Source organism: Protopterus annectens, chromosome 2.part2 (genome assembly GCF_019279795.1).
Source record: "Protopterus annectens isolate FY-2018-M chromosome 2.part2, PAN1.0, whole genome shotgun sequence".
Taxonomy (NCBI): domain Eukaryota; kingdom Metazoa; phylum Chordata; order Ceratodontiformes; family Protopteridae; genus Protopterus; species Protopterus annectens.
Window position 1 is genome coordinate 360,475,016 of NC_056730.1, and position 23,327 is coordinate 360,498,342.

Consider the following 23,327-nt stretch of genomic DNA (forward strand, 5'->3'; position numbering starts at 1 on the left):
AACAACTCCATAATCAAGTAAAGCAACTAGTTATAAAAGACAAAAAAATAATTCACTACCTTACCCTACAAAACCTCCATAAACAAAACACTAAAAAGTCCTGAAGCTCCATTAATTCCTTACTAAACCCTGGGTCAAATAACAATCTTTGCCTGAACCCTGACAAAACACCCACAGAAATAGCTACACACTTTAACTCCTATTTCAACAATACCATTGCCAATCTAACTGCCACCTTTCCTCCAAACCTATCCACCTAACACACCCCTTCCAACAAATTCTCCCTCTCACCTATCCCCCCATCACAATAAAAAAGCTGCTCCTAAAACTCAATCCTTGCACCAATGCCCCAGACAACCTACTTCCTGAGTTCCTATAAATCACCACAAATTCTATAGCCTTTCCCATCAGCATTCCTATTAACAGATCTATTATGGAATAATATATACCCACTATTTGGAAAAGGGCATACATTCTGTCTCTACATAAAGGAGACATTAACACAGACATCTCCAACTTCTGACCCATTGCTATCCTGTCACCCATCTCCAAGTTCCTGGAAAAATGCCTCCACACCCAGCTTCTTTATTATGTACTTCACAACCAAATCCTTTCTCCCACTCAACATGGATTTTGACCAGGTCATAGCATTACTATGGCTCTCATATCCTTCTCTGACACAGTTAACCAGGTCTGAGATGATGAAAAATTTGTCTCCTCTCTGTTCTTAGACCTCTCCAATGCCTTTGATACCATCTCCCACTCTCTTCTACTCACCAAACTATCTGGCATAGGCATGTCACTCCAATCTCTAGACTGTTTCTCAAACTACCTTAGTAACAGGCAACAGTCAACCAAATGGCAAAACTCATTCTCGCCCTTCCTTGACACAACTATAGGTGTCCCATAAGGATCCATACTAGGGCCCCTTTTGTTCAGCATCTTTATTAACAACTTTCACACTATTCTTTCTCAAAGTATTGTCATCCAATATGCAGATGATTCCACAATCATCTGTGCTGCCAACTCACCAGCTGAGCTACACCAATTCACACAAGATGCCCTAACTACTACAGAGATATAGATGTTAAATAACCATCTCACCCTAAACCCTAACAAAATTAAACTTGTTCTTTTTCTACCATAAAACTCCACTCCACTAAACAAGGAATATTTCACCATTCAAGCCCAAAACAAACTGTTAGGCGTCATCATAGATGAAAACTTGACTTTTGACTTGTATATTCAGACTAAGATTAAAAAACACACCAAAAACTGGGAACTCTCTTCAGCCATTCTACAAAACTAACTCTTTCCTCTTCTTTCCTACTACCTCTCCTCTTTACGGTGCACCTCTCCTTACCAATATTCAAGCCACTCTCAAAGCCAAACTATCCTCACGCTACAATAAAATTGCTAAATTCGTAACAAACGTGAGTTATTCTTCTCACCACTGCTCATCTCTGCACCAACAAAACTGATTGGAACTACAACATCATTTGTCACTTATTCAATTAACAGCCACTGCACACAAATTTATTTATAAACCATCTAACTGCCCTTCCTTGTCTTCCCTACTCACACAATATCATCCAAGCAGACCTCTCCGATCCAATAACCAACTGCTCCTAAATGTAGTGAAATCAACCCATGCAGCAGGACAAATGCACTACTCCTTTACTGTAGCTAAACTATGGAATAATCTCCCACCATAATAAGGTCTATCAGCAGTGCCCCTCTGTTTAAGAAATCCCTGAAACAGCACCTCACCTCCTTATGGCAGTGCAACTGTACTAAGGATGTAGTTCATATAACTTGAACCCCTCGTTTCCTATTCCCACCCTGGACTCTTCTCTTTCTTGTGCTATATATCACAGCCCATGTTCTCTTCTGCTCTGAGGCTTTCCTTCTACATTTATTCTCAAAAGTAAAGCTATACCTTTAGCTGCTCCTAATTCCAGACTGTGTTTCTATATTCCTAACCTTCTCTTAAAGTTTAGCCTTCTGACATCTGGCCTAAACAAACTGCATAGTATTATCTTACATCTTGCGTAAGTTTCACACCAAGCTCTTGCTATCACCAACTGGACCTACTGCTAAATGTATTGTTATGAGCCATGATCTACCTCTCTAAGGACTGGTCTTGTATTGACCTATTGTATGTTGTTCTGATAAGACTGTTTATTACTCTCCACTGTATGTTGATGTATTGAATTTGTACTATGCTGCTCATAATGTGTTGCTTTATAGTATATGCATAATGTTGTGCCATATGAGTCTATATATGTACTATGCATTAGTTATACTATGTCTGGAGCTTTTCTCCCCAGGCCTCCACTGAAAATGGGCTCACCTTGGTCCAGTGGACTATCCCGGTAAACAAATGCAAATAAATAAATAAATAAATAAAAATTGCACCCTATCATTAGCCTGGAGTCTGATTGTCTGTCACTAATTCTGATGACATCCTTCACTGTCTTCTGAAGCCTCCCTCTCACCACAATTCCCACAACATTTCAGCCTGTCATCCTCTTCCTGACTAGTAGACTCTGAATCTCAGATGCATAAGATGTCAAGCCTCCTGCTTAGCAACATGTCATCCTGTCAGTGAACCTACATTAAGTGCAGCAATTTTTAGTTCATACTTGGCAGGTTTCTTGGTTTTATATATGGCTTTTGCTCAACAGAGCTATCCCAGATAACCCAAGCTAGGCAACTATACACTGGACAGTAGCTTATTGACCCAGTGCTGCTGAGCACACAATAACCATTAGGGGCACATACTCCCCCCTCCCACCATTAGCATGGGTCCCTGGTGCAGTTGGGTCCTCAACCCACTAATTACCAGCAAATATCCATACACATTTGGGATATTAGTCAACACAACCAAATCACATAGAGCCATATTTTATACCATCAAGTGGTTAACCCTGCCACAATGTGCAGTTTGTGATCCGTGTTCTCAATACTGCACAGTACAGCACACTATATACACAAGCAGTTGGATAATGTGGTTGGATATGGTTGTGTGGATATAGGCATGTGTCATAGGATCATAGGCTATAAAGGACATATGCTGCTGCCCACAACTCCATTCATGGGTGACTTTGGAATGGAAACACTCAACAACTTTTTTTTTTCGGAGGAGGGAGGAACCCCACGGAGACAATGGAAGAACATACAAACTCCAAATAGGCATTGGCCAGATGTCAAAGTTGTACCTTGTACCTTGTGCATGGGCGGCAAAGACCTTGGACATTATGGCAACTGGTATCTTTTTTGGCCATTAGCCTAGTAACAACCTATGAACGTATGGACCCATAAGATTTTTATCTCATATGTTTGGTTTGTTTCTCATAAAATTAGTTGTTTTCTGGTAAATCTCTGAGGATTGAAGTCACTGAATAATGACATACATATGAGTTTCATGCTTCAGAACCTTCAGAAAATGCATGCCAACACAAATCTTGTTATTTTAAAAACTTTCTAAGCTTATAAGAGCAATATTTAAAATCTTTCCCTATTTTTGGTCCTATGTCACCCATTATTTTAGTTTACTTTGTTTCCAAATATTTAGCATTAAGAGGTTGAGAGGTATGTGTGTGTGTGTGGGGGGGCTATTTATCTATGCTCTGTTTCATGGAGAAGGAGCAGTCTACCAATTGTAGGTTTAGCCATTTAATTTAAGCCCATTATTTTCACACCAGATATTTACTAGGATAACTTCTTGCTGAACGGATTGAGTATCACAGGGTGACTAGACACTAACTCCCAGGGTACTGAGAGGTAGTCTGCACCTCATGTATAGATCTTTAGTAGATCACACATTCATAAATCCAGTGGTATCATAAACACCCACTCAAGAGATCAATCTCATTTATAAAATCAACAGAATATGTTGGTGGGATAGGTATATATCCCAAAGAATTCCATTTCTATGGAATGGTCTTCCACTCCACATAAAACAACATAATTCTTTTACTCTGTTCAAACATAATTTGGATATACGGATGGGTAACCAAAAAGTCAACCTCGGTTTAACACCTCTTTACCTCAAGGACAAGGAGAACATGTAAATGTACCAACATATCTTTGTTCAGTCTGCCTCTAGTTTATTTGAATGCAAAATATAAGGACTAAAAACTATTATGGGAATGTAAGGCTAAGCTTCCTAAGATCCTCAATGACCAATCCCCTAATAATTTCCTATGAATCTTTAACTAGTACCTATTTAGCTTGCTATTGATGGAAGCATGCGAGATGGTGTCAAATGCTTAGGCCAGGTCAATGTATGCTGTGTGGACAACATGGCAGCTGTCAACAGTTTGTGTTACTCTGACTAGATTCATTACACAGGATCTATCTTTTGCAAAGCTAAACTGTTGCAGGTTTAGTCTGATGAAATTTTTAATGTCATAATTTATCAAGTCAGTTATAATATATTCCATGGCTTTGCAAATTAGACTTGTTAGGCTGATGGGTTTATAGCTACTGTGAAACCATACTTGTGGAGTAGTATCACCTCAGGGACAAAGCTAGTGGCTTAATTTAGGTTAAATTGTTTAAGGAGTGGATATTCCAGGACTTGTTTAGAGCTGTTTAATAAACAGCAGTATGTGGACTGCTGTGTTGCACAAAACATGCAGTACATACCTTCTTATTGTGCCCCTTTATTCATCCCTCATCAGGCCCATAATTGAATACAATGCCCCGTTTGGGATGTACCTTACCCGACACCTGCAGCAACCGGAAAGACCACAAAAGTAACTCACCAAGAGGATCAAGGGTCTCAAACAGATGACCTATGCTGCCAGATTAAAGAAACTCCAGCTCTACTCAGTTGCATACCACCTGCTTAGAGGCGATCTGTGCCTGACGTATAAAGCCATGTCCAACCCAGAATTAATGGACATGCGCCTCCCCAAAATATCCAAATCCACTAGAGCTACGCACTCAAGGGACTTGAATCTCAGCACAGAAATTAATAGGACATGCTGGAGAGACAGATTTGTGACCCAGAGGCTACCAGCACTCTGGAATGGAATCCCAATCCATATCAGGCAGAGCCCCTCACTGACTCTCTTTAAGAGAAATCTTGACGAGTGGATGGGAGATCGTAGGTTCACCCTGGAGATCACTTCTGTGTCACTACTAGACAGAGGCACAGTAAACTAACCTAAAAAGGGCACAATAAAACCCATTTTTAAGGGGTGGTGAAAGCCACACACTCTGGCTGGGCTGATAAATGCCCTAGGGCATATAGCCTAGTATCAACCTATGAACCTATGAACCTATAATTGTAATCTATATCTGTCCAAGGATAATGTGATTGGATATGCTTGTGTGGATGTTTACATGTGGCATAGTACCATATAATCACAGAATCATAGGAGGTTACTAGGATAATGGTCCAAGAGCATTTTTAAGCCTAGCCGTTCATGCCCCAGCTTTCCAAATTTTAATGCCAAAGGACTATAATGGCTTTGGTATACGCCTGTGTCTTAGAGCAGCTACAGGCTTCCAATGTCCAGAAGGGACACAGGTGACAAGCCAGGGGTGAATTTGTGATTTCCCATCCATTGGTCCAAATTGCATTTGAATAGACTTAAGGAAAAGCTCTGTTTTACATGAATGGAGAATCTGTCCCAGAGAAAGGGTAAACTCTGAGACACAATACATGTGCCACCAACATGCTTTGCTTATGTTACAGATAAGGTTTAGATCCTTTGTTCTAGTGCCATTGATCACCCCTCAGTAGTCTGTAGGAGACTGAATACAAGGGCAAGATTTTGAAGTGGTTTGCATTGGCCATGTTATTTACATCCTGTATTCTTTTAGTGAAAAACCTCTGTGGCCAGTCCTGCTGTTGCAAATGCCTGGTCAAGTACATGCCGATGGGTGCATCGTGTCTGTCTATACTGAGCATATGCTTTCATACTGAGGCTGCTGAACAGATACAAGAGTGCAACTGTTAATCCTGTTTTTTGTTTTTTGTTTTTTTTTTTTTCAGATGTAATTTGCTTGTGTAACTTTTTAAAGATTACTTAAGTTACTCTATTAGATATTTTTTGTTTCTGCTCACTGAGTTTGAATTCTGAAAATATATAAGCAGTAACCAAACAGTACAGCAAACTGTTTTGTTTTTTCTTTTCAGCATGGAATGATGTTTAATGTCTAACCTCCAGCCTCACTGAGTTACTCCATGGATCCGTCCTACACATAAAATCACCTAAAAATTCACCTAATTGATATTTTAACCTTTTTTTCTTCCCATTGTATTCAAGGCAGCTAACTTCATGCTTCTATCATATTTTGCCTGCTGTCTTTTCCAGTGCAGACAGTGGTGCTGAGCATAAATGTAGCAAAGGTTGATAAGTAATCACCAGGCTAACAAGCTTAGAGAGTTTTACTAGCCTATCCATGCTTTCCCAAGATGAAAATAAAATCCTGTACCTTGTGTATGTGAGGTAAACACCTTAACTACTATGCCAACCCACAACCACAATGCATCCTCTGCAATGCCAGCTTTCTGCTTAAAATATTCAGACTTATAAAAAATGAAAAAAAAAATCAGTGGGCATTCAGAAGCCATGATGCTGGAACACTTGCATGCCCGTAAGAGATAATTTTCATATATCCCAATGATCTCCTTTCTTGGAGTGTAAAGGTATTATATTTTGGGGACTCTACACTGCTTTATTTATTTTTTTTGTTGTTGTTGCCGCCTATGTGACTTTTCTGTGAGACATTTTTACCTGTCGTCCTGCTTAAAATATTGAGACAGCATTCTGTTGTTATGGTCTGAGTAATGCTTAAAACATATACATTTTTTAATTTGCTGTCAATTCTGTTTGTTAACCATGTAAGCCTACTACTCAGAAATGTTTTTTTCTCAGCAGTCACCCAAAAACACAGTCTGGTTAAATGACTTGCTCAGAGCCACACAGTATGCAGACAGTGGAAATTAAGCACATTATTACAGGATGAAATGATTTAGCATTTCATTGTCATAACCCATAATACCAGTTGTTCTGTTCTGCCAGTTATGATCTTGGCCTCTCTGTCCTATGCATGAGTGAGTCATAGCGGAGCTGACAGTGCTGTTGCTCTTATCATGGCTTCCATGATGCCCCTTTGCTGAAAATGGAGTGACTAAGAAGCTGAGCTGCCAGTGTTGTAACTCCCAAAGTGTACACCCAAAGAGGAAAGGTAGTGTAGGCTGTATCAGCCATCTATCGGTTACTGCACCTAGATATTTTCAGATGAAGCCAGTCTATTACTCACATTTGGATACTAGTGTCTGCAAGCTGCAAACATTGCCAATGCAGCTATGAGTCAGTCTTCAGTCTTTTATATTTTTTTCTGTTATGACTATGATTTATATAGAAAAGCTAAAGAAAATGCCTAACTTGAAATACAGACTTGAATCCTAATAACATATTTTTAAAAATGGTATAGTATAATGTGTTAGAGCAAGGTGATCCTAAGCTGAAGGGCTACAATCTGTCCAAATTCTCAAGTAAACTTTTTTTTTTTTACATAAAATGTATTATTATTATTTCTATGACTGCTTGCTGGCACAAGCAATTCTTTCTTTTGTCTGCTGCAGCATTCACCTAGCTTCTACTACCAGAAGTCCTACAGATCATATTTGACTGTAAGTGAAACATTAAAAAGAAAAAGGTAGTTGGGTAAGTTTTAATCACAATTACCCCAGAAAAATGCAGGGTATGTTCAGAAAGAAATAACACATTGCTTTTAACAAAGTGATGGTGCACAAGGACTGAGCAACTCAGAGAAGCATCTAGTGTGGCCACTCCAGCGGGACAATTATTGGCATGCATTATGTGCAAATGACCATGTCATTGCGTGCAAGCAACTGCTAATATGGTAATGAGAGGCATGTCATATGCAAATGACAAAATCATACATGGCATCACCATTCAAAAATGTATATAATTTGCAATATGAGTCACAACAATCAGTTTATCTGAATGCCATCATTTTTCAGTGGGCAAGTGCATTCTTCATGCAAGGAGCCCGAATCCTCACCACTGACATCAGTGCGGGGCATACACTTGGAACAAAAATAGATACACACAGCATTTTCAGCTGCAGTTCTCTGCACCAAGGACAATTTCCTTTCAGAGCACATAGGGAACACACTTTGTCCTGGGGCTGGGTTTCCCTTTTTCTCCCTGCAGGCCCCTAAATAAGACTCTGCACTGACAGAGCTGTAGAATTAAGTCCTCAGCCAAGTGTTCCCAGCCAAGTCCTCTTCCACCATCTCTGTGAAAATAGTGCTCTGTGTTGCTGCTCCAAGTAGCTGAAATACACACACACACTTTGAGATCTGATTTTCACACACACACACACACACACACACACACACACACACACACACACACACACACACACACACACACACACACAAGCACCTGGGAAAGGCTGGCACAGATTTACCAGCTATGCCCCCTTCTGCCCAGACTATAAGGTAGTTACGGCCACCAGAATTCTCCAAAACCAGCTACTCTAAGTCTCCATGGATACCCAATTATATTGAGTAGAATTAATACTGATACAACTGACAGTGTTTGACTAATGCAGCAAGGCTTTCAGGAGTGGCCACAGGGTCACCAAATAAATATAAGTACTCCCAAAGGTTAAAAAATTCTCTGAAAGACCAACCACAATGAAAAGTTTAAATATATTTAATAATAAATAAAAAACAACATGAAAATACTAAATATCTACAATAAACACCAAGGTTTCAGCCACAGGAAATAGTAAAAATAACACAGATGGAAAGGTTCACACAGATACAGAAAACAACAATGCTTAAATAATCTCACTATATTTTCCTGACTGATTAAAAAATTACTGTTTCCTAGTTTCCTTACTAGAGCAAGGAAAGATGAAGTGGGTGAGTGTTTTTTCTTCTTTGTCAGGTTTCAGAAACAGACTGCCCTGCAACTTCTGTCTCATCTAGCATTGAAACATCATTTCAGAGCTGGATTACAGAATGACATCACATACCTTTGGTCATCTGACTCTGGTCACCACACTACCCCCTTTACTAGAAACTGAACCGGAATTTAGCACATATGTGTTACCATACATACAGCTAGAGCTTTGCTGAGATGTGTTCTAGCATCTAGAAGCTATAAAATTATTTCAAAACTTCCAGCCTTCCAGAGTAGCAATTAGATAATTCCTAAGGACAATACACTAGGATTCCTAGTCCTGGTTTTCAAAGCCATTTCATCTGTGGCTGCAATCAGAACTGCAAGATGCAATCTTTATGGCCTAAACCAGGTAATTTAATTTCATACTATTTTTCAAAGTAAGCTGGACTGAGATTAACCTCTTCTCTTCCAGTATCCTCTGTTACATTAGATTAATTTCAACAGTTACAATACAATCTGACATACAGGTGTAATTCTTTTCTATCCAGCAGGACCCACGGTTGATAAATTTGTAACAAAAGCAGCTTTACAAATACATTTTCAACAGAAGCACCTGTGCAAATTAGTTTGATATACAAATGACATAGAATTCTTTACAAATCTCTAGCTAGCTATGCTAGCATATGTTGCACATCCACTGTCCTACTTCTCCTGGCATAGCTGTCAATACCTCACATCATCACAACCATCTTAGGAACCATTGTACACAACAATGTGTGCCACTGCCTTCTGCATTGCAGAACATTCCATCAATAACTAGCATACCATCACATCAAAGACTGGGACATAGCTTATTGCTACCATGTGAATAGAGGCACATGCACCATCCTCATGTGAGATCAAGGGGAATACATGGACTGCCTATCCCAGTGGACACAAAAATATGTGTAGCACTAATTTATCTTTGTCATGGGGATCTTTCAGCATCCAAAACATGATAGAAGTTTTGTAGGTTTCTTCCTTGCAAATCGTACATCAGTTCATAGATGTGATGCAGATGCATGTAGAGGAGCATATTTGGTTTTCACAAAATGCAGAGGAGGAAACAGTCAGCATGAGGACATTTTATGATAGAGCACATTTCTATGAGGTCTAAGGGGCCATTGACTGCACCCACATTGCTAACAAGAGCCCACCTGTGCCACATTGGTGTGGGTATGTAAGACTCTTATGCTGTCTCTTATCTTTGCACCAAAAACCAACAGTGCGTACTGAAGGCCTTGCATCCCCAGTGGCCTGTCATACTGTCTGTGTGCATATGCAACAGTGTGTAAACACCAACATGACAGGACTGAGAATCAGCCTGAGAATTTCCTGTGCTCTGCATGGATACACCCCCCATAGTACAGTAACCTGTTCAGCCTGTTCCCTGTGCCCTTGATGGATGTACCTCCCAAAGCAAAGCAACCTGTCTGATCTGTTCCCTGTGCCCCTGCTGTAAGAACACCCACACATCTACAACCTATCTTGCCTGTTCCCCATGCCCTGTTATTTTGAGTTCTCCCTCCATCCCGTCAGACCCTTTTCATGGATGGTATAGTGCTAGCACACCCACAACACATATTTACATACATTCTCACATGCATGCACACACACACGCACACACACACACACACACACACACACACACACACACACACACACACACACACACACACACACGCACACACACACACACACACACACACACACACACACACACACACACACACACACACACACACACACAAACATGCACACTCTGCACCACTGCGTGACTGTGTGTCTGCAGTTCTGTTTCTCATGCAGCACAGGGAGCACCTTTTAGGAGATTATAAATGTCCCCTATGTAAATTAGATCCCTGGAACACACTTGCCAGGCCAGTGAGTGATGCCAGTGGCATAACACACTTTGGTGAATAATGCTGGCATAAATATAGTGACCTGAGGGGGTGCCACTCAGACCTTCTCCTCCATTAGGAAGAAGACATTAGAGAAAGAGAGGCACAGTATTACACTAAGCAGTTTGCTTTCGCTTTCTCAATATGCAGCAGACCTGACATCTATAACCGTAAATGCTTTCTGCTATCATGGATATGCAATGCTCATTAATGGTTGTTTTCTGTTTTCCAGCAGCACAGAATTTCAATTTGAAGGGAATAGGATCTCCTGCCAAAGGAGGGTAGCCAGGACATTAGTGCAATGATAATTAACATCCTTACCACAGCTCTAAACATTTTTTCACCTTAATATTGCACCATTGCTTACTTAATCTTTAAGTTTACAGATCAATGTTGCCTCCAGCTATAGTGCTGCTGTCCTAATCTGTACCATTTGAATTTATATAGCTGTGTTATCATTTAATGTTCTGTTGGCATTGCTTTAGTTTGATTAATAAACCATACCATGTCACACTAACTATTTTTTTATCCTGGTTTGCTCTTTTTTTCATTTTTTAATTGTTGCTTTGTTTTATTTTTCTTCATTTATTTTCTTTCTTTTTCCTGCAGGATTAACCATGGAGCAGCCATAAGTGATGCAGCAGCTACTACAATCTGCACCAGCCACTGCACAGACCTCTTTGTCCCTAACAGTGCTGAGGCCTGCTTCTCTCCAGAGTGAGAGCACCTGACAAGGGGCAGACATACAAACATGTAACACAGACAAAAAATGACAGGGGTCATAGTGACACAAAAGTGGAGCAAAAATGAAAAAATGTAGTTTAACACAGTGTGGACATCTGGTGATGGGGAGGACTGGACTCCACAAACACAGATGGGAAGAGACACAAAGAAACTGAACACCTTGTTGGGGATATGATGTCAGTCACCTCTTTGCTTCAGGATGTCCCACAACAGAAAAGCCTTGATTATACTACGCTTTTTAAGTTGATTTTTCAGAAAATGCTCTGGAATGCAAGGATGTATGCAGACTATAAGAGGTGCGACATTCCAGACCACACAGGTGTTAATGAGTTAAAGTGACAGCTTGTTCAGCAATAACTGACTTGACTGGAGAAGAAAATGAGCTAAAGTTTGGTTTTGATAGGAGTTTTTCTGTTTTACTGATAAATGGGAAAATATCACAAAAAAACACTGTGAAGCAAACATTGTGTTTTGTTGAGAAATGTCTCAAAACCTGGAAAATAATATTCTCAGCATATGTGGTATTACATTTTTAAATGAAAACTGCTATGCAAAGGGGGTTCCAAGATGGTGGTCATCCTATAAACACCTTATCCACAGAGCTCTCATTCTCTAATACCTAAAAACCAGGAAGAACCTAAACCTTTGGACTAATAAAGAAACTACCTGATGAAGATAACCTACTAGACTATAAAGAATATGACAATCTGAATACCTGATTTTTAAAAAGGTCTAAATTTAGCCCTACTTCTCTATACTGCTCTGAATACTACCAGCCACGTTTACTCTGCAGGCCTGAAATCATTCTAAAACTCTTGCTATATACAAGAGACAGCAGTAACACCAAATATAATGGCTAAAGAACAAGACACCATGGAGACACAAACTCTAAAAACAAAACTATCAATGACAGCCTCTCCAGAGAAAGAAACTGATTCTAAACAGCAAAAAATAAATAAACAAGTGCTGAAGTCTAGCAAAATGACCACCAAATCCAAGCCTGAATCAAGTTTTCACATGGAAGAACTCAAGGATGCCCTTCAGCCAATACAAGCAGTGATCAAAGGCTTCTCTGAACAACTTACAAATTTTGGCACCTTAATTAACCAAATAGTGGAGCATGCTGACACATTGGAACAAAAAACACTCTCAAACGAAATACAAATTCAATCCCTAAAAGAGGAGGTTCAATCTAAAATGGCATCGATACATGAGCTGCAACAAAAGCTTATTGACCTGGAGATTAGGAGCAGACGTAATAACATTTTAATTAGAGGTATCCCTGAAAATTTTGAAAACAATCAGCTAATTAGCACTGTAAAGCAAATCTTCAATCACCTTCTTAACCCAGAGGGAGACTCAACAGAAATAATAATTGAGCGAGTCCATTGCGCTCTCTACAGGAAACAAGACTCAACGATCCCTCGACAAGTATATGTCAAACTCCTTAACTTCCAAGATACCCAGAGAAAACTCTCAGCTGCGAAAAAGCAAAAAATACTTATGTGGAACACCTACAAAATTACCTTCTCACAGGATCTTCCCCTTGCCATAAAAGAAAATAGATGGAAGCTAGCGCCTTTTTGCTCTGATCTAATAAAAAGAGGCCTCAAGTTCCAAATGCGGTATCCCAGCACGCTAATTTTTTATAATAATGATACAAAAATTGCCATTAACTCACCTAAGAAAGTGAAGTCTGCATTCATCAAGTGCTTTGGCAGATCCCCTAAAATGTAAACTCTCACCGACACGAATATAAGCCACATAATCGGCTCCGATATGTTGCTATTCCACTAAAAATGCAAACTGTGGTTCCAGTAACACAGATTAACTTACTTAAATAGAGATAAATTATTTATTTTGTCAACCTTATCTATTTAGGCGGAATTGAGCTCACAGCTTACTGATTCCTAGAGGGAGGCCCTTCCTGCACACAACTTCCTGTCGTTGCATAAACACTGCTCTTCCTGCATCTTACTTATTCCGTCTCTTCAGACCATAGCTTTACAAAGAATTCCTTAAAGGGATATACCTTTCGCATGGTGGAGTGCACGCTGGTCTCCAAATTAAAAGAAAGGATGTCCACATTAAGAGAACTATGAGTTCTGCGTATACCAATTTTCGTCTTTTCATCAGATAAAGTAATGGAGCCATATAGCTTCTTTAAAGTTTTGTTCCAGTCAGTAGCATTTGTAAAGACATGTTGCAGGTTTTTTTTAGGTTTAAATTCATCATCTTTCTACTAACAGAACCTTTTGATACATTGATATTTATACAGTGCTTAATAAGTATTTAACCTTTGAGTTTTGAAATACAATGTCTGCATAATCCTACAGATGGCACAATCATTACACTTATGTAGGCTAGCTGTGGATTATTTGATCGATTTAACTACAGTAGGAGATACTACCACATGTTGTTAGTGTTGTACAGCAGGAACAATAGGAGGTATGCAAATAAAGTATCAAAGTTGGGGCAAAAGTGGATTTAAAGGTAAACTTGTTTTATTACAGCACAGTGTCAACCTTTGTTTTTGAATACTTTGGTTATTTTTGAAGATCAGACACCAGAGTTTTACTCAGAGAGCTACTTAAAGCTTATACTTAATACACCATGTGAGTGGCCATAATGTGAGTTGTTAAACTGAAGACTGTCATACTCCAGCACCAGGACCTATATACAGAGAGTTTGTTTGGCGGCAGAGAGATAGAGATTATGTACTCCATCTAAAATGACTGTTAAATATAAGTACTTTATTGGCTTTACTGGAGTTGTTCTTTTTAATAAATCTGCATCCAGCTACCCATGAGCCTCTTAGAGAGTGAGAAAAGTGGAAAGTGAATTATGTCGAAAATTAGGTCTTACTGTGGTTCCCTCTCACACTCTGGAATGGTGGTTGGTTCTGGATGGTGATACAATTTCAATTGTTAAAATGAAAATGTCTGATGATGTTGTTAGCAGACTCAACTCTTCCTTTTTATTGTGGTAGCCATGTCATTATATAGGGCTGTGTTTATAATGTTGAGATAACTTTGCAATCTAAAAGCTGATGAGCTCCAATGTTTGCTCTGAGTAGATTAGTGTTCCAATAATTCATAATATGACTTCTACTTGCAAGCTGTATTTAGTAGCTCAACAATGCTAACTAACACCATACAAACATAAACCTTGCATTGATTTATTTACTAATCTACCTTGCAGAGTATAGTTGAGTAGTATTGAGTATTGAGTTTTGCAGATTATGGAGATTCTTTCTTAAACAAATCAGCTATACTGTGTTGCTTTCCTCGTAAGATTATCTGACATATTTGCAGGCAGATAGTGTTTATTTTAAAATTTAAAATTTAAATTTAAAACTCGCACAATCTATAGTACACTTATGACATCTTGCACAAGTTAATATTAATCTTTCCTACCTTTTTTTTTATCTTTCTCTCTAGCCTTGCAAGATATATAATAGACCACAGGCTGTGCTGTACTAGTGTTGTTTTAGACAATGGCTGTTCTTTTATTCCTATTTTTCCTTGCTATTCCAAATTTACTTCATTGTCCTGTCTATACCCATGAAGGTCCCTCCTTCTATACTATCACACAACGAGAGTTACCATGTGGATTGTGGGTTTCTGGTTTAGGATGATCAGTTTTCAGACGCTAATATTTTTGTACATAGTTCTATTTAGTATGTTTAGACTGTTTTTATTAATGTACCTGTTTACTCTTAGTCTCTTGGCCACTTACTTTCTACTTTGATTGACCAAAGTTCTTACTCTTGTGTTGCTCCTTCAATTAGTGAGGGAAGGTGGGCAGGCACTAGATTAAATATGAAGGAGTATGTTGCTACCATTCTACCATATACCTTAAGACAAAAATACCTAATACATTCTGGGCCTTCAATAATAATAGCCATCGTCTATGCTCAGATAAAGCCTGGGGAAACAAACAGTTTTTTAACATTCTACTCAAAATATGGTCTTTTGGAGATTTAATCCTTTTAATCATAATTTATTGTTTGGGTAATAGATTCCTGGAATGTAAGGGGTCTTAAAAACAACAAAAAAAAAGTAAAACCTTTTGATGCACCTGTTGTTTAAATCTCAAGCGAATGTTTGTTTTATACAGGAAACTCACATGTCTAAAGAGGATTGGATTAAGGACATTAATAGAAAATAGATAAAGTCATTAATTGCTGCCAGAGACAGCTCAAACTCAAAAGGGGTTAGTATTATCATTAAAAAGAAATTTCAGGAAATCATAACAGATTATAAAGCTGACAAAATGGGAGATGGTGTCTCTTTACATCTTTAAACCCTAAATCTAGCAAACCAGTTTTTTTCTGAACATATATGCTCCTTGCACGAAGCAGCAGGATTTTATCTTAGAAATTTATAACATTCTCTGCTCGTTCCCAAACCACCAATATATAGTAGGAGGAGATTGGAATGCAGTTATAGACCGAGTATTAGATCGCACCAGCAAGTCAAAATCTTACAATTTTCAAGCTTCCACTGCACTTTGGGAATTAATGTCAGATATAAATTTAGTGGACCCAATATAATTTAGCAATAACCTAACTAAAGATAACCTTTATACTTACTTTTCGAAATGCTATAATTGTTGGTCCAGTCTCGACTTCTTCCTAATATCAGAATCTCTAACGAACCTTGAGTAAAAATTCTACACAGAATCCAGATTCTTATCGGATCATGCTAGAATCTCTCTCAGTCTTGAATTCACAAACAAACCAATATCAGGTTACTTTTGTAGTAACTGGACCTTGAATAGCAACTAATTATTTAAAAAAGACATTCTCCAGGAAATCAACAAAAGTTTATTAGAGGTAGAAGAAGGCTTAGAATTTATTAACATTCCACTAGATATACAATGGGCAGCCTACAAAACAAAATTAAGAGGGTTCTTAATTCAAAAGGTTTCTTAATATAAAAAATTAAACAAAGAGAAAGAAACTGACTTAATCTCAAAATTATCAGTTCTAGAAAAACAACATAAGTCATGTCCCGACCCTAAACTATAAAAAAGATCAATGTTATCCAAGTAGAATTATTAGAGCTACACCACCATAAATATTCTCTTCAAGAACAGAAACATTTAGCGTATTTCTCTGAATGGGCACAAATACCATCCAAAACCCTAGCAAGAATTATCAAAAATAGACAGGGCCCCACTAAAATTCCTTTACTATACTACCAAAATAAGTTTTATAATTCTGATTTGGACATCACAGAACTATTTTACAATATATTCTCTAATATATATGGTAGAGAGAGCAATTCTTTGGATTCATCCCAAATAGCGAGTTATTTAGATAACCTCATATTCCCAAAACTCAACAAGGAACAGCAAAAATCTCTCTCAGCACCACTTGAGCTGCAAGAAATTACTGACACCATTAATAGCCTTAAACTGGGCAAATCACCTGGTCCAGATGGCTTCACATCCAATTTTTACAAAACTTTCAACCCAAAAATATCAGCCATCCTTCTAAAGGTTTTTAATTTCATAATTGTGAATGGTATATCAGACCCTCACTGGAATAACTCTAAAATGATTCTTATTCCAAAAAAACAATCAGGACAGAACTAATCTGCACAACTATAGGCCCATTTTCTTGATTAATGTGGATATTAAGATATTTTCTTCTATCCTGGCTAAAAGACTTAAAAGGGTACTACCATTCTTGATTTCTCCAGACCAGGCAGGATTTATGCCTAAAAGACATACCTGAGATAACACTCTTACACTAGACTCCTTAATAAACCTAATGAAAAAGGATAAAAACCCAATATACATGCTTACTATTGATGCTTGTAAAGCATTTGACAGGGTCAATTGGAATTTTCTTTTTTTAACTTTACCACATTTCAATATCCCCAAAGAATTTTCCAGCATTATAAAAACCCTTTATAAAGATGTCTTTACCTATTTATATATCAACAAAAGGAAAACTGATCTAATTAAAATAACGAATGGCACTCGTCAAGGATGTCTGCTATCCCCTTACCTTTTTAATTTATTTATTGAACCCTTCTTTCTATATATCTCACAAAAGACTTTTCATACTGCCCCCTTAGTTCTTAATACCAGAATCGTTTTGTCAGCCTATGCAGATGACCTTAACCTTTACTTCCAATACCCGAACACTGACCTGAGGAAAATATTACAGTGATTAATAATTTTTCAATAGTATCTGATTATAAAGTTAACTATAAGAAATCTCACATTTTCCCCATCAACCCATCAAACCATAAAACTAATTACTTTCTGGAATCCCCCTTTCAGACAACATACTTCCTTTAATATTTATGGATAACTTTTGAGCATAATCAGATTTCATCTTTTCAAAACAATCTTCTTAAATTACGGACAAAAATCATTCAAGACTTAAATAGATGGCAGCAAATGAAACTCTCCCCACTGTCTAAACCTGCGATTGTGAAAATAAACATTTTCCAAGACTCCTATATCATCTTAATGCATCTAACCTCATTATTCCAAATATTTTTTTTACCAATTTCTCCAAAGAACTAGCCAAATTTATTTGGTCTCCAAAATCGGTCAGGATATCCTATACCAAGTTGACCTATCCAAAAGAGAGGGGCGGTCTCAGTTTACTAGATCTTCATTTATACTACAAGATCATATGTGCCAATAGAACCATGCTAATTTCAAACCTGAACTCAGGCAATATTAAGTGTTCTCCAACCTGGGTAAAAATGTGGCACACACATATAACCAAATGCGATTTTAACCCCAAAAGCTCTTCCTTTCTTTACGTCTCATAATCTTAAAGTCATCAAAATACATAACACTTTGAAGCATAATGTAAGAGCATTGCAAGACTTGTTTAAGATTACCAAGCTTGAAAAAGTGTTACCTCTCTTTCAACCACTCCATCTAAATCATAACATAAAATTAAACAACAAACCAATTAACCTTACAGATTTCCCCCTTATCAAAGATCATATAGTGTGGGATATATACAAATTTAGTTACCAAAAGTATTCCCGTTTTACGTGTAACTCTCAAACTAAGCTTCAAATGCACTGTTATTACCCAACAAATTAGAGAAGCCATTCTTCCCCTAATAAATAACCTATCTGTTAACATTGAGGACATCAACAAACTATCTGAAATTATTAATTCACTTCTTAGCAGTGGGAAAATGCTTTCCAACACATACAAGCTTATCTGTTCAATGATACATAACTCAGGATGTCTATTCTCTAAATACTGGAATGAACATGGTAAAATATTCACGGATGAACAAAAACTTAAGGCAATAAGAAACACTTTAGATTTTGCTCCCTTTAAAAGCCTCACATATACATAATTAATGGTTAATAATAACAGATATTTTACACGTTATCTTAAATAAATTTAACCCTAAACTTTCCCCAGCTTGCACATGCTGCTCTTCTCCGAACTCGCTATCCTCCATATGTCGAATTCGGTATTACCTAAAATAGAGCAACACATATTAATTGCTCTGTGTGCACTTGTTAAGCTATATATCACAAAAAAACTGGTTAGATCGCACAAAACTCAGTTGGGACGGTTTTAGAGAAATGGCACTTAAATACCTCTCTTCACTAAAGCTTATCATTAGAGGTCCTAGGAAAAGAGTATATTATCAGAAATTCTGGAAAATCTTATTTAACCGGATCCTAAATGATTAGGTTTAATGAAGATTCAGTAAATGGAAAGTGATTTACCTTGGTAATTCACAGGTCTAAGAAGTTCACCAAGGATCTTTCCACATCCTAAAATCTAATGGTAGCATTATTGTAGATAGTGTATATAGTTAATAGCTTTTTTCTGTGCATGTTACCTCATATGATGATACTATTTAATTCATTATTGATTGTTATTGTAAATAGATAAGAAAGTTTTCAGCCATGTACTATGCTATTATGTACTTTACAACTGTTCTTGTATTATCTTTGATTGCACAAAAGAATACAAAATGTTATTTGAAAAAAAAGACTGCTATGCAAAGGTTTATTTCTAATTAACATGACACTTCAGTATTTATTGTGGAACAAAAGTTCTCTAACTAAGAAAGTTGTAATATTGTAAAAAGGTGGTACCATGCCTGACAACAGGGCCAGGAAGAAGACAAATAAAAGAAAGAAAGATTATGCAGTTCTTGTTTCTCATCTCACTGACTTTCTGCAACACATACACATACACACACACACACACACACACACACACACACACACACACACACACACACACACACACACACACACACACACACACACACACACTCTTCCTGATAGACACTAAAATCATAGCTATAGTGCCAGATGTGAGTCTGGTTAAGAGGTCATTCCTCTCAAAGCTCAGAGGATCCCATCATAATATTTCATCAAGTGCATTTTGTCTTTCTTACTTTCCATGTTTTGGGAGGGTACGAAGAAACCAGAGTACCCTGACTAAACCACATAGATACTGGGATGATGAGCATATCACTAAAAAAACAGTAAGAAGACTTGCAAATGGAAGCCCTGCAGATGTAAGGCAAAGATCTTAACACTAGTTGACTCATCTTGCCACCACCAAAAAAGTATACACTAACATAACTGAGTCAAGCACTGTAACGATATTTATGTTAATTGTCTGCATACTTCATGTGCGTGTACTGTATTCATGCAATTGAGGTCAAGCAGTTATGTTTATGGGTGTTAGTTATCATTTCTGAATCAGTTCAACTACCTCACGTGTCTGAAATGCACTTTCTTATTAGTTCTGGTGCAACTTGAAAAGAGGAGGACCTTTCCCTGAGGACTGCATAACATGGGCAGTGGTGTATGAGCTTATTTAAAATTGAAAGCATGCTCAAATCTGTAATCATCCTAATGTAGCCCAGCCATTTCAGTTTGCCCGACCTATTTAGTTGCTTTCTGTAGCCCCATTTTGCTTTCAGGTCATCAGTTATTCCTAGCTAATGATGAACTATATTATACATATTCTGGGCATATTCACCACTCTAAAATATTCTAATAAGCAATGGACTAAAAAGAATTAGGTCATGTCTGATGGATATTTTATTACAAGCACTGTACACACATCTTCAGCAGTCTTAGATCTAGTGTCTTCTGGCATCATCTGTAGTTTAAATGAGTTTTAACTGTAAAGGTGTCATATGAGTAAAGGTACATACTAGTCAAGTTTGCATATGAGTAAAGTTACATAAGAGTCAAGTTTACATACTATCTGTGGTCTTGCAAAATTTGATTTGTTCACATTTGTTTTTCACTCACCACAGATGGATGGTTTCTGGATTTGCTGAATGGTGATGGAACAAAATTAGAATACACACACACACACACACACACACACACACACACACACACACACACACACACACACACACACACACACATATGTAGACATACCCCAGGATTTACTAATCTTCCCTGTAAGACTAGATTAGTCTTACACGGAAACGCCAGTCTAAGAGTATGATGGCAGCGCGCCATGTATATTAATGAGGGCGTGCTGCCTCAACTCCAAAGCTTACATGGAGCGTGGATGAGTGTAGAGGGCGTGTCGGACTGCCAAGCAGTCCAAAAATCCACGCCCCGAGTTACATGAGCAAGTCCGCTCACATGTCTACATTGTAACACTACACTCCCCCATATGTTAAACCTCGTACAAATTTAAAAATTAAAAGAAATGATTTTTTGTTTTATTTCCGATATAGCTGCCCGTATTTGCACGTGTTTGCACGGGATTGCTCATTGCTTAGCTACAGTTAGCAGCTAATAAAAAAACATATGCAAATGAAGCAAAATAGTGATAGCATAGTGGTTAGAGCCTTCACACAAAGAGGAGGCATTCCCGGTTCGAGTCCCACTACTACATGTTCCATTTTGTGTTGGAAATCTGTATAAAAATATTTCCTGACATTTATCATGTATAAGTTTTGTAAAAAGCATTCAAATGCTATATGTAGTAGTGAATGAATTATATATATATATATATATATATATATATATATATATATATATATATATATATATATATAGGTGAAATGGTTATGCATTCTGAGGCATGAGTAACTTATTTTAAGCAATATAAAGCACTGCTAAGCACAATTTAGCAGGATTTAGCATATTTAAAACCAATTGCTCGTAGCTGAGCAGCACATTAACAAGCGCAATGTCTTTGCACGTAGCTGTGCACTGCGCCAACCAGCGCAACTACAATGTATTTGCGTGTAGCTGCGCACAGCGCTAACCAGCGCAACATCAAGCAATGTCGAGCAACATTGGGTAACGTCGGGCAAAGTTGAGCAAAGTCGGCTAAACATGGCCACACCTCCTTTACTATACCTTAACCATTCAGGTCTGGCCAGTAGGAAAATAAAAAGCAGTAACAGGGCTCGAACTCAGGATACTGTGCACTATAGTCACAGTACAGAACCTCTAATCCAAGACAGCATTTCATAACCATGCACTTTCAACAGACACATATCTATCAAAGGAATATTAGACATTGCTAACATCAGCTAAGCAGGTGTGCCTACAGCTGAGTTTTTTCAAAACTGGCCAATCACAAATAAGTGTGGGAAATGAGGCATATTTAAGCTCCACAGGTGGGAATACTTGCCATAACTAGTTGTAGCTCCCTTCTGCAGTCAGCATGGCCGGTGTTGGAGACGGCATTCGATTTCGAGTGCAAAGCTGGGGCATTGAGGGACCAAATTAATGGTTTGGCTCCTTGTCCACAATCATGAGGAAAGACTCCTGTGGGGCCAGTACCAGGGCACCCAATATAAAACGGAGGCCTGGAACATTTTAGCTCGTGATCTCACCAGTGCCACTGGCATTCCTCGGACTGGTGAGCAGGTCAGGTACCATTATTCTGACCTGAAGCAACATAAGGAGGATCAACTGGACCAGTGGATCCAAGAGTCCCGTGTGATGCCTAATGCCCCAGTACTAAGTACCCACTGTATTAAGTAAGAATTGCTATGCTTGTCTATACTATGGATAGGTATGTCTCAATATCTCTGCATTTACTTCACAGCTGCAGGTGTCCGGGCTATGAATCAGTAAGCCCATGAAGATAGGTTGCAAAAGCTATGTCATCAGGCAGGTTAGTAATTATTCTGCATGTACTGTTATATAAAATAAATGAGAGAGCCTTCAAAAAGTGTTTTAACCCAATAAATAAGGTGTAATAATCCTTTAATAAAAGTATAATTCCTGGAGTGCGTCTGTGTCATTTTCTCTGATATGTTGCTGTATTGTTGCATTTTACAAATAGTACTGTTGTATTAAGCAGTGTTAACCCACACTTGGGTAGGCCCATATAACATGGTTGAAGGGAGTGCCAGTAGCTTTTATGCATATTTACAGCCCTCAACTGTTGGTTCATGCACAGCATGTACAGGTTAATCTGGCACATGAGTAGCTTGGTATTTTGTTCCCCAGAAATGTCAGTGTGCTGCCAGAAATGTAGGGAGCTGTTAACATATAACTGATACTTTCACCTGAACATATCTAGATAATTATATGAAAGTAGAGCTGTCAGTGTACCATTTTAGCACTAGTGTGTCTGAGCAACTCTCAAAATATGTAGCAGTAACATCTGCATCTTGGACAGTTTGTATGTAAGATACAGCTCATGTATATAATGATCTAGCAAAATCCAATTGCACAATATAAGGACATTGGGTAGTGTAATAATACATGTAAGGGACATATAA